At 39.5% G+C, this 18077-nt stretch overlaps 1 long non-coding RNA gene across 10 annotated transcripts; it reads right to left on the bottom strand.

Annotated features, from left to right (window-relative positions):
• Window positions 1-3885: 3885 nt before the first annotated feature.
• LOC119661091 lies at window positions 3886-16632 on the bottom strand. Of its 10 annotated transcripts, XR_005250533.1 has the most exons (8): window positions 16593-16632; window positions 16434-16503; window positions 13139-13315; window positions 5469-5758; window positions 4918-5396; window positions 4618-4841; window positions 4450-4565; window positions 3886-4375 (listed from the first exon to the last, which is right to left on the bottom strand). It is a non-coding gene; the product is annotated as an uncharacterized LOC119661091 (long non-coding RNA). The 10 variants fall into 10 exon arrangements; XR_005250537.1 differs by lacking the exon at window positions 5469-5758; XR_005250534.1 differs by lacking the exons at window positions 13139-13315; window positions 16434-16503; window positions 16593-16632 and having other exon boundaries at window positions 4918-5059; window positions 5121-5396; window positions 5469-6162.
• Window positions 16633-18077: the final 1445 nt, after the last annotated feature.

Genomic DNA, 18077 nt, shown 5'->3' with positions numbered 1-18077 from the left:
AATACGAAAATACAACAATACTACTTATGTACATACTCGCCACATGTGTAGAAATATATTTCCTATAGAACAGCTATCAACATCTACATATATTCTCGGGGCCAATCATAGTCTGCAATAGTGCATACTTGTACGTACATACGAATGTCATAAGTTTTTCCAATATGTACACACATATTTCACAAAAATCTAGCATACGGAAACGTGCAAAAGAGTCTAGCTGTAAGGGGAAAAGTTGTCATCATCATCATCATCATCATTCATTAATACATACTGTGCACGTACATTTCAGGAATGAAAGATAACAAACAGACACATAAACACACATATATTTGGGAAAAACGGCAAGAAATACATTTGATTATTTCCAAAATCAAGTATAGAGCAGCGTGCGCAATATATAAAGTGCACTACTAGTCATCATTCCAATATACATAAGATAAATCATTATGTATTGACTATTACACATTACACGAACACACAAAATGGCCGCCGACTCCTCCTTCTACAACACTAAGATATCAGCAGAATCAATGAAATATCATCTTGCTAATGCAATTGGAATTGCAATAAAAAATGTGTAAATATGGCACAGTGTCGGCTTCGTTCTCAGTGCCGGCTATATATGAAAAATGCAAAATTGTCGAAAATTTGGTCCCCCTGCCCACCCCCGGTTTCTTCTAACTACTTATTTTAATAAGTCTATTTGGGTCCCCTAAAGGGGTTCCATCTTAGATTTCTTATATGCTAACTAAATGCTCCGCTCTACCCATGAATCATAACAATATGAAATTATTGTATGGAATCATCGTGAGAAATCTAGCTCTATCTAGCCATCTAGAATGCAGCGTCTTTGCTTAGCTTCATCTCTAAAATCTGTATATAGATAATAATAATAACAACATCTCGCAGCTATTAACAACTTGTCAACAACAAAATACTAACCTTCTTCCATAATCTTGCACAAATACGAGTGAATGCATTCATTATATCGTAGAAATTGCAACAGAATATATGCAAATTCAATCAAATTGCAATGTACATTATGCAAATTTGCATAATCAATTAAGCATCGATCGTGCCCACTATGCGTACACATGTATTGCGATTAGGATGAAGGGTCATGCAATATTATGACGTGGCTCAAGTGGTTAGGGCACTGGGATAAGTTTTTGTAACCGGAAAGGTCACGGTTCAAATCTTATTGCTGCCAAAGTGTAAGAATCCCCCAATAGGAATGTTCTTTTTTATGTGAAAATCAAATATATGAAATGAAATGCATTCACGATTAATGTCTTGCAATTTAGGAGGATGCAATATGAAAGGTTAAAATGCAATCAAGTGTCATGTAAAGCGAATGCATACATGCCATGTACATTATGGAAATTTCCATAATCAATGGTCCCACTATGCATACGGGGGTACATCGATCTGGTGAAACGTGACGTAATAATACGATGTGGCTCAGGTGGTTAGGGCACTGGGATAAGTTTTTGTAACCGGAAAGGTCCGGGTTCAAATCTTATTGCTGCCAAAGTGTAAGAATCCCCCAATAGGAATGTTCTTTTTTATGTGAAAAACAAATATATGAAATGAAATGCATTCAGGATTAATGTCTTGCAATTTAGGAAGATGCAATATGAAAGGTTCAAGTGCAATCAAGTGTCATGTAAAGCGAATGTATCCATAACAGTACTTCTACAGCAGCAGCAGGCAACAGTTAATCATTAATGTTTGATTACGGCATGTATGCAACCTTCTTAATATGCAAATTGTCTTGTCTTGTCTTGCCAATCAGAAATAATCAACATCATCATCATCATTATGTATTGTAGCATCATGAAAATCTGCAATATAAGAAGAGTACAAAAGACTCTACAATAATTCCCATTCTATTGTGTCTATATAATCTTCTACGATCAGCCACCATCTTCTTATATACGGACATATCATTGAAATATATCGAAATGAATATCATTAAAGATATACGGCAATTTGCAAATGTCAATTATGAAATTCCCATAAGAGTTGCCAATAAGAATTGATCGCGCTACTGTATAAAATTGAATTGTTTCCATTGATCATTCGTCGTCGTCGCCGTCGTCGTCGTCATCGTCATCGTCATCGTCATATTAAAATCAACATCAAGGATCAATTGGAATACATAAAGTAAAAATGTCTAGGATATGATGTGTGTACTTCCAATTAGAAATTTGCAAAATCGCATCTATAATCGCGTATATGCAATGGGAATATCGAATACAGAAATGCTGCAATACGAAAATACAACAATACTACTTATGTACATACTCGCCACATGTGTAGAAATATATTTCCTATAGAACAGCTATCAACATCTACATATATTCTCGGGGCCAATCATAGTCTGCAATAGTGCATACTTGTACGTACATACGAATGTCATAAGTTTTTCCAATATGTACACACATATTTCACAAAAATCTAGCATACGGAAACGTGCAAAAGAGTCTAGCTGTAAGGGGAAAAGTTGTCATCATCATCATCATCATCATTCATTAATACATACTGTGCACGTACATTTCAGGGAATGAAAGATAACAAACAGACACATAAACACACATATATTTGGGAAAAACGGCAAGAAATACATTTGATTATTTCCAAAATCAAGTATAGAGCAGCGTGCGCAATATATAAAGTGCACTACTAGTCATCATTCCAATATACATAAGATAAATCATTATGTATTGACTATTACACATTACACGAACACACAAAATGGCCGCCGACTCCTCCTTCTACAACACTAAGATATCAGCAGAATCAATGAAATATCATCTTGCTAATGCAATTGGAATTGCAATAAAAAATGTGTAAATATGGCACAGTGTCGGCTTCGTTCTCAGTGCCGGCTATATATGAAAAATGCAAAATTGTCGAAAATTTGGTCCCCCTGCCCACCCCCGGTTTCTTCTAACTACTTATTTTAATAAGTCTATTTGGGTCCCCTAAAGGGGTTCCATCTTAGATTTCTTATATGCTAACTAAATGCTCCGCTCTACCCATGAATCATAACAATATGAAATTATTGTATGGAATCATCGTGAGAAATCTAGCTCTATCTAGCCTTCCTAGAATGCAGCGTCTTTGCTTAGCTTCATCTCTAAAATCTGTATATAGATAATAATAATAACAACATCTCGCAAGCTATTAACAACTTGTCAACAACAAAATACAACCTTCTTCCATAATCTTGCACAAATACGAGTGAATGCATTCATTATATCGTAGAAATTGCAACAGAATATATGCAAATTCAACAAATTGCAATGTACATTATGCAAATTTGCATAATCAATTAAGCATCAATTGCACCACTATGTGTACACATGTATTGCGATTAGATGAAGGGTCATGCAATATTATGACGTGGCTCAAGTGGTTAGGGCACTGGGATAAGTTTTTGTAACCGGAAAGGTCACGGTTCAAATCTTATTGCTGCCAAAGTGTAAGAATCCCCCAATAGGAATGTTCTTTTTTATGTGAAAATCAAATATATGAAATGAAATGCATTCACGATTAATGTCTTGCAATTTAGGAGGATGCAATATGAAAGGTTAAAATGCAATCAAGTGTCATGTAAAGCGAATGCATCCATGCCATGTACATTATGGAAATTTCCATAATCAATTAAGCATCGATCGCGTATGCGTAAAATTCAAATTCAACAAATTGCAATGTACATTATGCAAATTTGCATAATCAATTAAGCATCAATCGCGCCACTATGCGTACACATGTATAGCGGTAATAATTGTCGAAAAGTATGTTATATCTGTTGTATAGTATTATCCTTAACCAGGTGTTCTTTGCCCAGCTAATGTGGAAAATAAAAAACGGTGGTTATATACAATTGTTCTTTATTATTTTCTACTTATACTTAATTAAGGTGCATAGAACAACAAGGAAGTAAATTGGTACACACTCTTCTGGCCTCGGTGCAATAGGTTTGTGAACCCTTAGCTGGGCACTTATTAAAAGATCAACAGTTCTTCAAATGGAGGAGACATTCATGATATAACTTCTCATAATCAAAATTGCTGACTTGACTGGATAGAGATAAATTCTCCAATACTTTTGCTATCTCGGAAGTCTCAGTTGATTATTATTTGATTTAAAAAACGCTAGCTATTATATGTACATATATATAAATTCAAATAATAGTATCCACTAAGAACATTTTTGCGTGCAGCGAGTTTTCATATGATTTCGCTATAAACCGATTATTCATTCAACTTATTGAACTATCACATATGTTGGCAGATTCGTACGGAAATCCATATGTATTTGTTTTCTTTGAAACGTTTAGAAGTATTTATAAACTTTACAGTTCCTAAAAAATGGAAGAATAAACATTAATACATATAATTAATAGATTTAACATTAAACGTAATGTGTAGTACCTACTCTTTTTTGCTCCTTCAAATTAAGATGAAAATCAAGCAAGTTTTGCTACAAAAGTTCACAGGTAAAGCCACGTTTCCCATCATTCTTCTTCGAATATGATTTACAGCTAGTAGCTCCTGTTGGATGATTTCAATCAATATCAATAATTAATTTTCCCTCATGTCCTACCTTTTCCGAAAAGTTTTGCAAATCGATCATAATATGCGCTAATTTCCATAGCGTCGGTGTCGGCTCTAATGGTTTTGTCATCTAATAACTATTATTGTCGTGTATCGTCTGACGTAAACAATGCTACGCATTTTTTCCTTAGATGTTATTCGCGGATAGGTGAAGTCACAGGTGCATTATTCAAAATTTCCGTAGTACCGAAATATCCTCGTCTTTTTGTAAATCTAAAAGTAACACTATGAAATACAAGAGTCTACACTTCCATTGAAATACTTTGCGTACTCAATATATTATACATACCTAGTAGTGCGTTGAGATACATCCGCTTCGTCATATTCAAACACATACTCCAAACAAACATCAAATGCACATGTATCAAAGATCAAATGTACTTCATGGCTTCTTTTCTTCTGAAAATTTTAGCTTTGCTTGAACGTCAATTCTGTTATAGAATATATTTATTGTTCATTCGCACGAAATGAAAGTCTATAAAATTGTTTCACGTTTTTAGTCAATCTTCTACTGCGAATTTGGATATCGTTGCTTGGAGTTTGCTTTTGATGGCGGTACAGAAATAAACTTTCGAGTCGTCAAATTAGATGCGTTCCTAGCAGCAATACCAACAAACATAAATACTTATTTATTATATTATAGCCGAGCCCCGTTTTACGTTCACAATGCTCGCGAGCCTCCCGAAGTGTCCCGTTTGTGGTTTTCGTCTAACCGCGATCGCTGTCAATTTTCGATCGCCTTCGCGTTGCGACGAAATGTCAAATCACCTGAGCAACAAAAAAAATATTCCATTGAATCTCATTGCATTCAATTCTATAGAATATTTCCTAAATAATTACTTCCTGGAAATTCCGTGTTGACAGGTAAACGCGCACAAGGCAATGTGAACGACATTCACCGCGCATATTATCGTGAACTCGGCAGGATCGCGAACGTCATATCATACGCACCTTATATTTCAAACTTTCCAGCATCTAGTTGATTTTACATACATGTTATTATATACGAACCGTTCATTTCTGTATTGTCTTTTCAACGACCATAGAAATTTAAATTTTCACTCCAAACGTCCGTTCACTGACAGCGAGAATCGTCAACACAGCAATAATCACGGTGACATTTCATTGGACTATGGTTGGAAACAAGAACTAAATGCGGTTGGAAACAATGATATCGCGGACGGCATTAATACAGCGCTAGGTATGGGTGGCTGAGGTAGTTATCGGACCCCATGGTATTTTACAGGAGATGCTAAGGTCAGAAGCCGATTAGAGTGTGGCAAACGCAACAATACTCGCGATACACAGGAATTTCCAGGAACCGAATTCTCTGGAAAACACAATTTGAACGCACTGGTGTAGTTCGTATCGTGTACATTAGCTGTATCGCGATATCACTTGCAAATCTCGCGGTGTGCACGCAAAGCGTACCGTTTGAGATTTGCGTCTAACATCGAGCGTTATGCCAGTTTTTGATCACCTTCGCGTTTTCACTTGAAAGCATTGCCATGAAATGCCAAATCAGCTGCATACAATCACATAAAGTATTGCGGAAATAATTACCTCCCCAAAATCCAGTTTTGACAGGTGAACGCCCACAAACCAAAGGGATCAACTTTAATGGCGCTCGTCGCCCGTGCACACTGGGGAAGATTCCGAGCGATATTTAAACGGCCCTCATATTCTCTCTAAACGGAGAGTTTATCCAACATGGCCACCGTAGAGTGAACTCGACTGAGACACATGCCCATATAATGGAGTTGCCAGGAAGCAGAGGGAAATCAGGTTTCTATGCAAGTTCACCTCAAACATGAAGAAAAATGACTCGTTGATGTTTTTCGAGTAACAAGTAATAGCTATGACTATGAAATTTCTGCTAATTGGGTGAAAATATCATAATCGCTAGGAAATAGCAACGACTAACTGAAGCTAAGTGAAGAGTTTCTATTTTGATATATGGTGCCAAAAATGATCTTGCACACAAAGTAACCTAAATCGGATATGTTGTTATAGGAGTTGGATAAATCGAGCGAACATCACTATAGATATCAAATTTACGAGAGATTAAAGTAGGTTACTACATCACCATAATCTCGACAAGACATTAAATCACTCAAATGTACAATATCCACGAACGATGGCAATACTGGTAGTAAAAAGATGCTAACGATCATAGGCAATTTGAAAATGTAAACACCAATCATGTATCTGAAACACCCTCGGCCAATGAATGCAGGCCACTACTGACAAATGCTATGGGGCCAATATTTTTTCTAATTTGGGAGTTTATCCAACATGGCTACCGTAGAGTCAAGTCCGCTCAGGAACATGCCTACATGATGGGAGGAGCTAGTGAGCGGAGCAAATTAGATTAGTTATATAAGTTGGTTTTTAATATGAGGAGAAGTTACTCATCGTTGTTTTCAAAGTAACTCGTAATAGTTACGGCCATGAAATTCCCATCAATTGAGTAGAAATATCAAAATCGCTAGGAAATACGGACTAAAAGAAATTGGTTCAAGAGATTCTATCTTGATATATGAGAGGAAAAATTATCTTATACACCAAGTAATTTATAACCGTATATGTTGTTTTAGGAGTAGGAGAAATCGAAGAAAATGACTGTAGTTACCTAAATGATAGTGACTATGGAAAATGTAGAATCAGTTTGGGTAAAATTTAGTTATTTATCTATATATAATGCTACTTCTTATGACCGTGTTGTTGATGGAATAATGCCTCGAAATGTTTAGTATGGTTTGTCGAAAGTGTATATTTGTTTACAAATATTGCAAAGAACCTATAATGTTTTTACGCACAGTCTGACATATTTATTGTCACTATTTTTACCTTATATTGATTCATTTCCCAGAAAAGTGTAATCCGACCAGATCGTAGTGTAGTAAATCCTCTAACTATATGCAGAAACTTCATTAATCGGCGATACCAAGGTAAGTTATAATGGAAAACTTCTCCGATTTTATATTCAATGTGATTCTTCAAATTACACTCACGTATAATTTCTATCCGTCAATTAATGGAGAATTTGACATCCTAATGTTAAAGAAATCCACCAAAAACGCAAAGTGGGAAATGAATACTCTTGCATGCTTATGTAATCAGTTTCTTAAAAGAATTTCCACTCTGATGAAAAAATTGTTGAAACTAATCGACACATTTGTACCATATATGCAAATTGTTTCGGCAAATTGAAAGTGGATGAAATCGTCCTAAACAATTCATCGTAGAACAACTGTACAAATAATTCGACTATTTAATGAGTATATCAAACTGGAGTGTAATCGATAACATCGGCCCATGCTGTCCTCACAAATTCGTAAAATTAGAGTGATTTATCATAGGGATGCTTCAATACTCCAAGCAGTCGATTGGAAGGTCTTTAAGGGCAGCGCATTTCGTCATATATTTTTTTATCGATTTGAATAGTTTATAAATGCGAGAAAGATCATCAAAACCTTATTCATGTTTAAGTCTGTTATTATTCAATGGATAAATAGAAAAAAGATGTTATTCTATATTAATGTTTACCAAATTATTAAGTTAGTTGGTTCGGCACCATTGTGCAAAAGTGATATACAAGAATCACTAAAAATGTGCAAACCTTATTTAATTTTTGATATGATTCTATTGAATATTTTCTCGTTTGAAGAGCTGCTATGCAAACCGGTAAGAAGTTGGTCGACAAAGCTTATTAGTGCCCCAATGAAGTTTAAGTTTTAACAAATATCGTAGCTACTTAACTTTACTATATACGCTATTACCTCCACAGTAAGGCCAATATGTGAGTTGATCTAGAAGGGCATGCCTCAAAAAATTGTTATAGAGGACATTATCAAACCCAAAATAATAGTTGAGATCATACCATATCTAGAATTTTTAAACAACCGAATGTTGAGGTTAAGATTATAGTATGGCAACATATATAATGTCTTCTCCTTTTAACGTCGAGAAGTTAGTCATCATTTGCCTTCACATCTTTCGTATTCACATATGTGAAAGATAATTTCTACTCAGTTCTATTCATTGCTTTCTTCTCGTTAGATTTTCTTTATTTTCTAATAATGTTTCTCATCAAAATAGTTAAATCGGAATTTGCAGACAAAAAGTTATCCTATTGTGGTGTCAAGCGCACAACGGGATATCGACGGGTATGGGGTTGTTTAGGGAATTCTTATAAGGGATAAGAAAAATATATTACCATAAAGAAAACTGAAAGCACGAAGTAGAAAATGTCGCAAATAGCAACGGTTTGGCTCATTTATATCGCACCAAAAAACAGCTTGTAGTTGGTCGTATCAATTTCAATGTTCCCGAGAAGGACTGCAACTGTAGGTTTCAGGTGGAAGGAAGTACTTTCATCACGATTCTGACCTATAAAGTGTTCGGTGAAGTTCCACTTCATGCGGAGATTCGCAATTCTAAGAAAAAATTAAAATTATATTTGCTTCAACATGCCTAAACGGGATAAGGTTAGCGGGCTTGATGGTTGCAGAACTATTCCGTGCAGCCTATGAAGCCTCTGTTGAAATTCTATTTATATTCATTCGTGAATCCTGAGGAATCGATTTCCAGTAGGCTGGAGGGCGGGGTGATTGTTAAGATTCTCAAAGAAGACATCTATCTTTAGTATAACAACTGGAGGCATATTTGCACGCTTTCTGCTCTCGCGGAGATACTAGCTGCATAGGCTATTCACCTGCTCGAAGCGCGATCGAACGAAAGCAGAATAGTCTCCGCTCGGTATCCTTCTTCACCACGCGGAATTTAAATGCCCAGTGCACTGGCTGTTCATCGATTTCGATTTTGTGAGCAGAAAGTGTATCTGAAATATTCTATGCAGGAAAGGCTTGGCAATGGTCACTTAGGTTCGTTTCACACGTATACGGTTCCGTTCAGTCGATGCCAACAAGTGTGAAGCGGTGTTTCTGTTTTAATTTGGTACCTAATTGAAACCAAATACTGCCGCGACACGAATACGTTTTATAAGGATTCAAGTCAATTTGAATTTGTATGCAGGAAACAAAAAGCAATAAAGGCTATCACACACGAATCGTTCAGTTTCGGCTTTGACCACCCAGCGAGTGGAGTCTAATGACAAGTTATCAAGTTTTCGGGTTTTATTTGGATAAAAGGAGAGATTTACCGAATGGCAAACGCGTGAGGGTTTCATTCACATTCGAACCGAATGGAACCGTGTACGTGAAAACGAGCCTCATACGAATTCTAGGTAGCCTACACATAATGTACTTTATGCTACTTCTTCGCCATTCACCAAAGTGTTCAATACAGCAAACAGTTGATTGCATGGCCTTCTCTACTTATTGCTGTCCTAAAAGCATACAGTTAGAAAAATCTTCTATTTATCTCCTGTTAAGTCCGTTAAAGTATATATATTTGTAGACGGTTAGAAATTAACTACAAAGGGTCATGTGGAAAAGAATCCAAAAAGAAAATTAATTTCATTTCATTTATATCGTAACAAAAAATAAGTATCACTCGGCCTTTTAGTTTACTTGCGACATCTTCTCTACTTATGGCTGCTACACGAATTAACTATTAGAATGAATTCATAATGAATTATTATTTTGCAGAAGGATACAAATTAACTACATAGAATCATGTGGAATAAAAATCCAGGATGAAAACTAATTTCCCTTTTTATTGTACAAAAGATAAGTATCACTCTAGTTTAGCTTAATTGCAGAAAATTAGATTCTGCTTAAAAATAATTGAATTCCAATATGGGGGAATAGTTGTTAGTTTGATGAAAGGACCAAAGAAGACCTAGTGCTGACTTCATGGAGTGTAGAAGTGATTTCACAGGTAGAAAAGGAAAACATGAGAAAACCAAAAAGTCTGTGATTTCGTGATTTCGCGAAGTTCAGTATTTTGACAAAATGTTCAATAAACAGAATGCCAAAGAGTTAGATATCCTGTCAACTGAAGCCGCCACCATGTATTGAAGGAACAATTCTTGTATTATGTCACCGAAAGCGATAAAGTTATGGGCGAAGAATGTAAGTATGGAGATAGCCTATTTCACTGAGCAGTCTATCAAGTTATGCTCAAGGTTTGACGTATCATGCGTCCCATACATAAGAGAAAAGATATCACTTCGTGCAGCAATAATAAATTATCACGTTGCAGAGTATCTACCATTTATAAGAGATTAACTTGCCAAGTGGAATAATCCCAAGAGTCCAGGATTTCACACAATGCATACCAGCAGCAGATCCCCAGTAACAATCCATCGATATTAAAGTCACTTTTGATAGTATAGCCTGGATAAAACTTTAAACACAATTTATTCAAAGAAGGGACCTTGGCCATAGGCCAGGGTACCAGGCAGCCGCCATTGATATCAAATTGGTGGACTTTGGTGCAAATTCGTAATGTTTGCGGTTCCTTACAAAGGCCTAGACCGGACACCGGTTGTTACAGATTTGTTGAAAATGACAACAATGTATATAATGATCTAATGTACAGACATTGTGATACTGAATTTATTATTCAAAATCCAAAAACTTCTAAAAGTGCAAAAGAGTGGATATAGATATATTCATTATTTGTGAACGTCATATCAAGAAATGACTTTAATTTTGTACTTTGTTGATTTGAAATATTTCGTGTTATTGCGCGAAGGTATTCACCGCGGGTCAAGCCAGCTTGCAATGTAGAATGCAAGTTGTCGCCCACACAAATCGAAAAGTCTTCTTACCCGGGTCGCTGGAAGTGGAACGGATAATGCTCAGCTTATTACTAGGAGAGACCCCTGGTACAGTGCCTCCTAAATTCTGAAGTAAAAGCGTATGAGAGAAGCATTATCTATGAGTTCTACGGCCTTGACTCTCTCCTGCACATCGGCCACCTGGTTCGATCTGAATCAGGCTAGGAGACCATTCATACCTTCTGAATCAACCGACACCAAAGACGAGACATAATAAATTAAATTCGTCAAAACTTCAATATATTAGAATAGATTAGCAATTATATTAATACTCGGTGGGATTAGGCCAATACACTGCTCATATCTCTGTCTTTATACGTACAATATGCAAAATCGATCGCGACCCCCAATAGGCCACAAGATACCAAAGTATCCTCGACGTACCCTCTAACTTTCCAACATATAAGTTCCGAATAGTGGCCTCAGCTCAATTCATTAGCTGCCGACATCATAAAGTCAGTCGCAGCGGAATATACACGGAACAACCAGCACACGATCGGGCGCCGTGCCGGCTGGGAAAAATTCAACTGCTTGTATGGTCTCAAAGTAATCAAATTCCACCGTCGGTATGTGGAATCGAGAATACACGCCGGGTCGTGCAAATGAAGTCGAATCCATCGCGCATGGATTAGAAATATCGCCGGTTAATGTGCAATTTCGGTGCCGGTGAAATGCACAAACGCACAAACTGACACAATATCGGGCGTCGGATGTGATAAAATTGTGCAGTTTCGGGTGTGAAAAGTGCGTCGTACATATGAATTGCAATTCGTCGCGACCAGGAATCCGTATCCTGAATATGGACACATCGTCGGGAAGTCCATACGCAATATTGGTGACGCGCAAAGTCAACCGTGCCGCGATACACACAATGTAAACAACCAGCACACGATCGGGTGCTGTGCCGGCTGGAAGAATTTTTGTTTTTGTTTTTGGTTGAAGTGATCGAAATCCGCCACTGATATGGGAAATTGATAGTGCACGTCGGGCTATGAAACTAAAGTAGGATCCATTGCGTATGGACCAAAAAGTTCGCCGGTTTAATGTGCAATTGCGGTGTCGGCGCATTGCACAAACACACTAACTGGCACAAGATCGGGCGCCAGATATCATCAAATTGTGCATCGCCGGGTATGTAAAGTGTGTCGGGTCTGTGAATAAAAAGTCGTCGCGATCAGGAACACGTATCCTGACTATGGATGGATCCGCCGGAGAATCCATACGGAAGATAGTTGACACGCAAAATCAACCGCGCCGCGATATATACTTAAAATGCCCACACAATCATGAACGAAACGACGCGGATAGTAATAGATTCAATTTGCTATGTGTCGGTACCGGGGAAACGGAACTTTACGTGCGGGAATAGTAAGCTCTGACATCGGATCAGAGCCAACATAAATGTAAATTAATTAACAAAGCCCCTAAACATTAATAAAGTGGTATAGTGTAGTGAGAAAAAGCTCCAAAGAGGAAAATGGATACCTCTAGGGGAACAATGAAATGTAAGTTGCAGTTCACTTGATGCACGTTTTCACTTCTGTATTTTAACATATCAATATTCAATTTAATTAATTGCTGACGTTTGAAGCTACTTAAAATATAGATTTGGAAGGAAGCTTAGACACAGCAACACATGTATCAGGTAATCCAGTGAAGAGATGAAGATCCCAAAGAGCAGTAGGGTTATAAAGTTTAGGTAATTGGAGTGGTTTATGAAATGGGATCTACATCTATGATAACATAAAACTGGGACACTCACCTCACACCTGGCCAATTAACTAAATAGGTGTGTTGTATTTAAATCTCCATGGTTATACGGTACTATACATTTTCGGCTGTCTCTGTCTCTTTCTCGATATGTTTTCGATATCATGAAAAACGCGCCGCGCCCAAGAAAATAGCCACTGGGCAAACTTTGACCTTGCCTCTGCGTACCCTAGAACGAAATATTACAAGTGACACATTAAAAAGTGGCTAAAGCTCCCACCAGAAGGAGCCAACATAAAGTTCTGGTTAAAAGTTTTCCTTTTGCATTGAGGGAAACCACCGTAAACAAAAGATTCTAATATCAGGAAAGGTGAGTTGTTTACAAAGAATGATAGGTTAGAAGCGCAAATAGGTAGGGAGTAACGAACATAAGCATAGGAAAAGATTACGAATCATATAGGGTATATTTAGAAATAGAATAACTTACAAAATGTCTATAGCTTGAATCATACAAAGCCTACTGATGAGTCCACTGGGAATGGACGAAATGCGTATCTAGGCGCTCCCAATAGGTCTCCAAACCCAAATAAGGAGGTAAGTCTTCTAAGATCCCCATGCATCTAACATATCCCAATGATGCAATGATCTGCTTTCTTTACCAATACTTCCTCCAAAGTAGTTATAGTTTAGAACGTAGGAAGTAGTTCAAGGGCGGACATACACAACATGTCGACAGCCAATAGCATGTATTAAGTTGAATTAAATAGATTGGTTTAGGTGATGATTAACTAATTTCTAATATTGTTTTATCGAAAGTCACAACTCGCGATATTTACAAGTATACTTATTTCATCTCGGTCAATTGATTTTGATTTAAATTTTGCGGAACTAACTAAATTGAGGGAAAAACGACTCGTACAAAGGATAGTGCAGTTATTGTAACACAGATCCCACCTAATAAAACTCCGTTAGGAGGTTTAAAGCTACATAAGTGAGCTCCTCCCCAAAGCCTCTACGTCTAACTAGTTCGGAACAGGACATGGAGTCCCAGCTGTTCTATTGGAAGGTGTTAACATACCTTGTTCGTACTGAATTAAGGTGACCGCTGGACGGTGGCGGGTGGGTTTAAAACACCATCGGACTATTTCGTTTATACGCCTTCACGGTAATATGACCTTAAACATCATTTATATGATGTATCTCAACCCCCTACGGCAAAAACTCTTTAGCATATTCATTCAGTCGAAAGCCCATACGGCAAACCACACTTCATTAAATTTATCTAGCAGAATCATAGTATCTCTGCATATCGACATACAGCCTTAACGGCAGCAGTGCCCAAAAGTATATGCAGAGCCCATTGCTCAGACATATGATATGTCTGACACAGCTAGAAGACCATTAGATAGCAGAATCATAGAATGTTTTATGATTTGCAAAGGTCTCTCATTGAAATAAACTTGGTATAGACAGGTTAAGGGCACACAGGTTAGCGATATCAGAAATAGTTGAGATATAGCTAGTGTGACATCACTTTTACAGACTATGGAATGATATAGTCTAGGGAATAGGGTCAGGAAAACTTCTCAAAATTAATTAGTTATTAAACATGCATTAGATTAACAAGTAGCCAAGTAATAGGTCCCAATGGGGGGCGGGCTATCAGAACAATGTCGACAAGGAGTAAGGACCAAAGATCTAACGTAAATTAACAACATAAAATCTTAGATAGGGAACGATAATGAAAATAGACAGGTCTTTGGTGTTTTCATACTGACTATTTTATTCATTCATAAATTCCAACATAAATACACATTTTCGCAATGCAACACACAAGAAAATAAGTGACCATCTAGTGAACCTACTGAACATAATAGACACACCATAAATTCCACCGGTAACCAAGTGACACTAACGATTGAGTTTTGCTAGTACTCGTGGAAAAAGTGACTGCATTCCCCTGACTATACCTACAATCTTTTCGCGTAGACCCAGTGCCCGATGCACTGCCCACTCGACAATCCGGGACTCTGATCCTTACTCACAGAAAGTTTACCAGCAACATAGACATAGTGATAGGGGCCCGCGGCAGTTGGGACTGCCGGAGGTCGTTTAGGACATAGATACACGACACCCACTTAGATACAGACGAAAGCCTATTGATGAGACTCCTTGGACGGAGTCGAAATGCATATAGGTGTCCACTAGGTATTCTCCCAAACATAAATCCGGATGACTGCTTCTGCTAGGGCCGATTGCTTACGCAAACACTTGAGGCCGAACACAGGACTACACGTCCTACAGCACCGGACTGAAAACATAAACACAAGTCTCTAGATAGTTAATTAGAATCAGCTATTAGTAACAATAATAATGAAAACAGGACAGGAACTCTGATTAGATTCAAGGGCCAAATCCAAGCGCTCGCCAGACGAGCCCAGGCCACCTAGGCGTCATGTATATTGACTCTACACCGATCATCGGGCTGCTTGCAGCCCCACTCAGCAAGGAGAATCATCTCCTGAAACCATATCTACACACTGAATAACAACGCATTGAACTCGGGCATAAAAACAACAATAGCAACAGTGTCAGCATTGGGGATAGAATGGGCAAATGAATTGGGGGCTGACTGAGCGGGACACAGGACTACCTGCACGATAATAACACGCGGAATCCGGGCATAATAATAGTGATAATAACAATAACATCGACACATACATTGGGGCAATATATAGCGGTACAAATAGAATAGATAAAAGACTTGGAAACAAACTGAGCGGGATACAGGACTACCTGTATGATAATAACACGCGGAGTCCGGGCATAATAATAACAATAATAACAAAAACATTGACACTTACATCGGGACACTGGAGGACAGTGCAAATGGAATGGGTAAATGGGGCACAGAGATGCACATCGTCACCATCTCGACTGTTGTTTGTTGTGATCATGGGTATCGTCATCGTCGTGTCTGCCATTACCGCTGCTATCATCATTATCACGATTGTCAACGGCGCGGTCGGCACAGATCCTGAGGAGAGGTGAGCGGCAGAAGATCACACCTGCAGCATAGACGATGGAGAGTGGGTGGGTGGGTGGCAGACACAGAGGGGTCGCCATGGCATGGAGAATGAGACTGGGATCATCCCCACACACACATGTTTCACTCGAACACTCGCGGTACAAGTAGCATTAGGGGGACTAGCCCACTCGATTGACAGCCAGACTAACCGGGACACCGACTTACCGACTGACCGACCGATCGACTGACTGATCGACTGACCGACCGACTGACCAGGCCCAGACATTGGCGCAGTCTCATCGCGCCATTCCACACTCACCTGATCATCTCAATTCGCGCAGGAATCCGCATCCACACATCTGCACTACAGTAGGGTAGGCATTAGCCAGCTAAAATAGAAATTTAAAATTGAAATTAGTGAATTTGGAGTGGAATAGGAACAGTAGATTAGGAAAATTAGAGTAACAAGCTCACCGACCGGCCAACCGTCGCGGTGACGTAAACAGATAGCAATGACAAGAGTTAGTATGACAAGTCAGCAATTCAGCTGGAAGAATCAGCTGTAGACAGTTAGCATAGAACCACACTCACTAGCTTCGAGCCTGAAATCAGAAACTCGAGATCTTAGCAATCAGCGGGGAACAGAGGACCCACCCGGTCACAGGAGCACCTGCCACACAGAATGACAACAGAGGGGCGGACGGGCGGGTGGGCGGGCATGACAGACAGGCAGGCAGGCAGGCAGAGTGCAATTTGAACAAGTAGAAGCATCCGATTGCAGAGCCAGCGCAGATCTACAATCGGGCAGCACGAGGATCTGTACAAATGGGAATGGGAATAGTGAGGAGAAGAGGAAAGGGGCATCAGCAGCGCACACAAAATTGAAATTAGATAGATAGGAACTCAGCAGATCGGACTAGTAGGAACCCTGGCCAACCAGCTACGCACAGATCCGAAAAACAGACAGGGACACGAGCGAAAGTTCAGGCTCATCGCAGCACACAATGCAGACCCAGCCACAATGTCGCCAAGGTGTAGTGCGGACTGCAGAGGGACATAGCCTGAACTTGGTTATTCTGCATCAGCCGCACCGGCACCACACAGGCGGCGCGGCGAAGTGGACATTTGTGCCTTGCAGACGGGACAGAGCTGAAAGGAACACAGCCTGTCGGGCCGTCATACCAGCAGCCGCACGTGGACATGCGGGGGCACACTGCTGGGCTTGTGAAAAGGGCTCCTGCGCAGTCTCGCGCGCGGAGGTGAATGGACAACCCTCAGCAGCAAATTCTGCTAGAATAGCGAGTGGCTCGGGCGACCGGCACAGAACGAACTGTCCTCTCCCTGTTCCCCGAACACACAGTGAGATCAACAGAAAAAATCGGTTTCTAAGCCACGGCCATCTGACCACAGTCCTTGCCCTGCAGGCTCAGTTGGTCCTAACGGCAACACCACCACCACTAGCAGACAGCAAGCATTAGCAACTCCCCGAGCCAGATCTAAACCCTCTCGCCAGGCCAGGCACAACTACACCCACATGGATCTGGGACCTTCACAGTGCCATGCACGGCTCCCGCACGGAGCACACCTCGAAACACCCACACCAATCTGAGAATGTAGCCGGGGGTCGACGGGCAAGCGCCTGATCAAGGTGGGTGGGAAGAATTCAGAATTGGGTCGCACCTGCTCACCCAGGGTGGCCACCCGCCGAGCTGACCTGGAACCGTCCGTGCGCTCCACGCGAGCCACGCACGCACCAACGACCACATGGACAGCCGGCAGTCCGGCTGGTGGGGGTAAGACCGAGCCATTGTAGCATGGCAACGTCGCAACAAAATTCCAAAAACAGGCTATACACTTATTCTCAGACGCTGACACCCTCAGATCTCAAGAGCACAAATCAGGTTCCTTTTCATTATTTTGTAAGAACTAAACGTGAAATTAACATTTAAATCCTGAAAAAGTG

This window comes from Hermetia illucens, unplaced genomic scaffold (genome assembly GCF_905115235.1).
Source record: "Hermetia illucens unplaced genomic scaffold, iHerIll2.2.curated.20191125, whole genome shotgun sequence".
Classification (NCBI taxonomy): Eukaryota; Metazoa; Arthropoda; class Insecta; order Diptera; family Stratiomyidae; genus Hermetia; species Hermetia illucens.
Note: the sequence above shows the minus strand (reverse complement) of the source record. Positions and strands in the feature narration are given on the sequence as shown.